General features: G+C 36.9%; 1 pseudogene; it reads right to left on the bottom strand.

Moving 5' to 3' along the window:
* Positions 1-3,751: 3,751 nt before the first annotated feature.
* LOC118148119 (U6 spliceosomal RNA) lies at positions 3,752-3,865 on the bottom strand (annotated as a pseudogene).
* Positions 3,866-6,000: the final 2,135 nt, after the last annotated feature.

Here is a 6,000-nt window from a genome sequence, read left to right as displayed (position 1 = left end):
GCCTGCATTAGTTTGCTGAGGATAATGGCTTCCAGCTCCATCCAAGTCCCTGAAAAGATCATGATCTCATTCCTTCTTATGGCTGCACAGTATTCCATGGTATATATGTACCATATTTTCTTTATCCAGTCTATCATTGATGGGCATTTGGGTTGATTACATGTCGTTGCTATTATGAATCAAGCTGCAATGAACATATACGCACATGTATCTTTATTACAGAATGATTTATATCTCAAAGGAATATAAATCATTCTGTTGTAATGGATATACTGCCTATACTATAATTAGATTGCCGGGTGAAGTGATATTTTGCCTCTAGGTCTTTGAGGAATCACTGCACTGTCTCCCACAACAGTTGAACTAATTTACACTCCCACCAACAGTGTAATAGTGTTTTTTCTCCACAATCTCACCAGCATTTGTTGTTTCTTGACTTCTTAATGATAATCATTCTGGCAGGCATAAGATGGGATCTCATTATGGTTTTGATTTGCATTTCTCTAATGATCAGTGATGTTGAGCTTTTTTACATATGTTTGCTGGGCACATGCCTGTCTTTTGAGAGGGTCTGTTCATGTCCTTTGCCCACATTTTAATGAGCCTTTTTTTTCCTTGTAAATTTATGTAAGTACTTTGTCGATGCTGGATGTTAACCTTTGTCAGATGGGTAGTCTGCAAAAATTTTCTCCCATTCACTGGGTTGTCTGTTCACTCTGATGATAGCTTCTTTTGCTGTGCAGAAGCTCTTCAGTTTAATTAGATCCCATTTGTCAATCTTTGCTTTCCTTTCAATTGCTTTTGGTGTTTTCTTTATTAAATCTTTGCCCATGCCTATGTCCTAAATGGTATTGCCTAAATTTTCTTCTAGGATTTTTATCATTTTTGGTTTTACAGTTACGTCTTTAATCCATCTTGAGCCGATTTTCGTATATGGTATAAGAAAGGGGTCCAGTTTCAATTTTCTCAATGTGGTTAGTCAGTTAATTCTTTTAGCACCATTTGTTAAATAGGAAATCCTTTCCCTATTACTTTTGTCAAGTGTATTCAAGATCAGCTGGTTGTAGGTGTGCAGCTGGGTTCTCTATTCTGTTCCATCTGTCTATGTGTCTGTTCTTGTACCAGTACCATGCTATTTTGTTACTGTAGTCCTACAGATTTGCCAGGTAGCATGATGCCTCCAGCTTTGTTCTTTTGGTTTAGGATTGTCTTGGCTCTTTGGTCTCTTTTTGGGTTCCATATGAACTTTAAAATAGTTTTTTTTTCTAATTCTGTGAAGAATCTCGATGATAGTTTAATGGGAATAGCATTGAATCTATAAATTGCTTTTGACAGTGTGGCCATTTTCATATTGATTCTTCCTATCCATAAGCATGGAATGTTTTTCCATTTGTTTGTGTCATCTCTGATTTCTTTGAGCAGTGGTTTGTAATTCTCCTTGAAGAGGTTCTTCACATCCATTGTTAGCTGTATTCCTAAGTATTTTATTCTTTTTGTGGCAATTGTGAATGGAAGTTCATTCATGATTTGGCTCTTTGCTTGCGTGCTGGTGCATAAGAATGCTTGTGATTTTTGCACACTGATTTTGTATCCTGAGACTTTGATGAAGTTGCTTATCAGCTTAAGAAGCTTTTGGGCTGAGACAATGGGGTTTTCTAGATGTAGGATCATGTTACCTGCAAACAGCGATAGTGTGACTTCCTCTCTTTCAATCGAATACTCTTTATTTCTTTCTCTTGCCTGACTGCCCTGGCCAGAACTTCCAATACTATGTTAAACAGATGTGGTAAAAGAGGGCATCGTTGTTTTGCACTGGTTTTCAAGGGGAATGCTTCCAACTTTTGCCTATTCAGTAAGATATTGGTGGTGGGTTTGTCATTAATGGCTCTTGTTATTTTGAGATACGCTCCTTCAATACCTAATTTATTGAGTTTTTTTAACATCAAGGGATGTTGAATTTTATTGAAGCTATTTTATGCATCTCTTGAGATGATCATGTAGTTTTTGTCTTTAGTTCTGTTATGTGATAAATCGCATTTACTGATTTGTGTATGTTGAACCAACCTTGAATCCCTGGGATGGATGAAACTGACTTGATCATGATGGATAAGCTTTTTGATGTGCTGCTGGATTCAGTTTACCAGTATTTTATTGAGGCTTTTTGCGTTGATGTTTATCAAGAACATTGGCCTGAAGATTTCTTTTTTGTTGTATCTCTGCCAGGTTTTGGTATCAGAATGCTGCTGGTGTCATAGAATGGGTTAGAAAGGAGTTCCTTCTTGTCAATTCTTTGAACTAGTTTCACAGTTCAAATGGTACCAGTTCTTTGTACTTCTGGGTGAATTTGCTGTGAATCCATCTGTTCCTGGACTTTTTTTGGTTAGTAGGCTATTTATTACTGCCTCAATTTCAGGACTCATTATTGCTCTATCCAGGAGTTCAATTTCTTCCTGGTTCAGTTATAGGGGGTGAGTATGTGTTCAGAAGTTCATCAGTTTCTTCTAGAGTTTCTAGTTTATGTGCATAAAAGTGATAGTATTATCTGACGGTTGTATTTCTGTGGGGCCATTGGTGATAGCCCCTTATCACTTTTGATCATGTTTATTTGAATCTTCTTTCTTTTTCTCATTAGTCTTGCTAGTGGTCTATCTATTTTATTAATTTTTTCACAAAATCAGCTCTTGGATTTGTTGATTTCTTTGATGTTTTTTTTGTGTCTCTAGCTCCTTTGGTTCAGTTCTGATCCTGGTTATTTCTTGTCTTCTGCTAGTTTTGGGGTTTGCTCTTGGTTCTCAGTTCCTTTAGTTGTTACATTAGGTTGTTAACTTGACATCTTTCCAGCTTTTTGATGTGGGCATTTCACTATATCCCAGAGATTCTGATTCATTGTCTCTTTGTTCTCATTAGTTTCAAAGAACTTCTTGTTTTCTACCTTAATTTCATTGTTTACCCAAAAATCATTCAGGAGCAGGTTGTTTAATTTCCAAGTAGTTGTGTGGTTTTGAGTGAATTTCTTAATCTTGAGTTCCAATTTGATTACATGGTGGTCTGAGAGACTGTTAAGATTTCAGGGTTTTTGTATTTGCTGAGGGGTGTTTTACTTCTGTTATGTCATCAACTATAGAGTAAGTGTCATGTGACAATGAGAATAATACATATTCTGTTGTTTTTAGGTGGAGAGTGCTATAGATATCAGGTCCACTTGACCCAGAACTGAGTTCAGGTCCTGAATATCTTTGCTAATTTTCTGTCTGGATGATCTGTCTAATATTGACAGTGGGGTGTTAAGGTCTCCCACTATTATTGTGTGGGAGTCTAAGTCTCTTTGAAGATCTCTAAGAACTTGCTTTATGAATTAGGATGCTCCTGTATTGGGTGCATATATACTCAGGATAGTTAGCTCTTCTTGTTGAACACTTCACCATATGTAATGTCCTTCTTTGTCTTTTTGAAAATCTTTGTTGGTTTAGAGTCTATTTTGTCAGAAACTGGGATTGCAACCACTGCCTTTTTTCTGTTTTCCATTTGCTTAGTAAATTTTCCTCCATCCCTCATTTTGAGCCTATGTGTGTCTTTGCACGTGAGATGGATCTCTTATAGACAACATACTGATGGGTCCTGGCTCTTTATGCAGCTTGCCATTCTGTATCTTTTAATCAGGGCATTTAGCCCACTTACATTTATGGTCAGTATTTTTATGTGTGGTTTTGATCTTGTCATCATGATGCTAGCTGGTTATTTTGCAGACTTGAAAAATATGAAAAGCTTCATGAATTTGTGTGTCATCCTTGTGCAGGGCCAGCCATGCTGATTAATCATCTCTGTATTGTTCCAATTTTAGTATCTGTGCTGGCAAAGTGAGCACTCAATTTCAATTCTAGTCTCTTTGTTCTTAGAAAATAACAATTTAAATCATTATATTATTATTTGCTTATCCTAGTGTGAAAGATATCACTTGACTGGATGATTCCATATCCTCTAGCTTGCGATGGTCATCCGTTCAGACATAGGGATAGAAACCTAGTTTTTGTCAAGAGAGTGGGGAATGGTGTGAAGATTTAAGTTTCTCAAAACCTGTAGTTCTAGTAGTCTTCTGCTTCCTCTGAATCCTTGATCCATGCTTTAATTTCACCACCTGCCAATGCTGCCCTTGTTTATGTGGAAATAGGCATGTCCCTCACTCATAGTGCCCAAGGTTTCCCCAGTTAAGGCTGTGATTGTAGTAAACTTAACAGAGAGTTTGGGAGGAAGGCAAGGGGAAAATTACAGTGCAGCATATACAGCAAACAGCTTGAAATTATTTATTAGATGTCCCTACTTTTTAAAGCATTTTTGCATTCAAATAACTGGGAAATTCTATTTCTTACTTCTCTGAAGCTCCCGCTTCCTCCCAAGTTGCCAACTAGCTTTATTTCCTCTGACCTTGCCCCACATCCTCTCTGATGCCTGTTCCAAGGTTCTGCTCACTTCTTTACAGAATAAAACTGGAGCTATTCACCATTCATAAAGGCATTGCTGGGATGCAGCTGGGGGACCTAAGGGTTACTTTCTAAATCAAACACACCCTTTAAGGTGCATTGGTGTTCAGCAAAGACAATTATTTCCCAGAGACCGATTCTGTAGTTATCAGCTTTTGGTTCTTCTCCCTCTTTGTTGGGTAGAAATCTGGGAACTAAAGACTTAGAATTTGGCATGAGATGAAAGGGAGATGTAAATAATAAAAATTTGGAAGTATTATCAAACTTCAGATTTAGAATAGGATCCAACCATTTTCTGTTTTGGACAAGGAAACTGAGGCCTAGAGAGATTAGGAGCCTTGCTGGAGGTTATACCGCACTTTCAAGCAGAAATTGTATACAGGAGTCTGATCTATGGCTGTTTTCACGATCTCACAAAACTCACTTTCTCAGAAGCCAAAGAGCATTTCAACTCTACATTTAATTCTCAACTATGTTGCCATCAAAAGTCCTACAGGAAAGGAAACAAGCATTCAAATAACTGGGAAATTCTATTTCCCAGCAGGGGAGGTCTGCAGGATACCTAAATCATATTATCTCAGACATGCTAGCATGGTCACTATTCACATTTTAAGGCTATGTTAACCATTCATGCAGAATTAATTTCCTAATTTCCAGGCACAATAATAATGTTATGGAAGGCAGTTTTCACATGCTTTTACTATAGTCCTTTGAAATCTCCATCAGAGATAAAATACTAGACTCAAGCTTTCTTGTCATGAGCCATACAAAAATGAATTGGTTAATTTCCTAATGTTCCTAGAAAAAAAAAAGAGTGAGAGAGAGACTGGGGCAGGCGATGGAGAGGAAGAGAGCAAGATGGTTGCAGTAGATGACGATGCAAATGGAAAATGATAAAAGTTAGTTATGTTATTTACATATACAAACATTAATCTTATAAGTATTTAACATTATTGTCCATTGGCAGAAATTAAATACCTTCTATAATAATAAATTAGATTTCTGGCATTTTGCCTTAAATTTGCTATAACAGATACCTTTTTAAAAGTTTATAAATGTTAAGAAAACATGAGTAATAAACCTAAGAGAGTTGACAGAAATAAGTAACTGAAAAAAAGCATACAAGATAGAGAAAAAGTATCCAAACCACTTCTGTTCGCAGAAAGGAAGAAAGTATCTTCAATAGAACTCAGACATTTAGCAGTAAAGTTGGCTGTAAACATTTTCCCAAATAGTCAACAGGACAAAGAAAATGCTCCTGTGAGAACAGTAACCAGATCTTAGGGCTCTGGTCTTTGAAGTTTGAAGTATTTCCCCAGAAGTGCCACAATCTTCTTTCTCTCCTACCCCACTGAAGGATCACAAAAGTACATTCTTGTTCATTCCCTGTTTCTGTTATCCTGCCAAAAGTACACACTCACTGATAAAGCTCACCAGTGATTCATTACATATCATCACCCTAAGATTTCCAGTATAAATGCCATTTTAAATGAGCCTCTTTTGTTTCATTCATGCTAACAGA

The sequence above is a fragment of the Callithrix jacchus genome, chromosome 15 (genome assembly GCF_049354715.1).
Source record: "Callithrix jacchus isolate 240 chromosome 15, calJac240_pri, whole genome shotgun sequence".
Lineage (NCBI taxonomy): Eukaryota > Metazoa > Chordata > Mammalia > Primates > Cebidae > Callithrix > Callithrix jacchus.
This window is presented reverse-complemented; position numbering and strand designations above follow the sequence as displayed.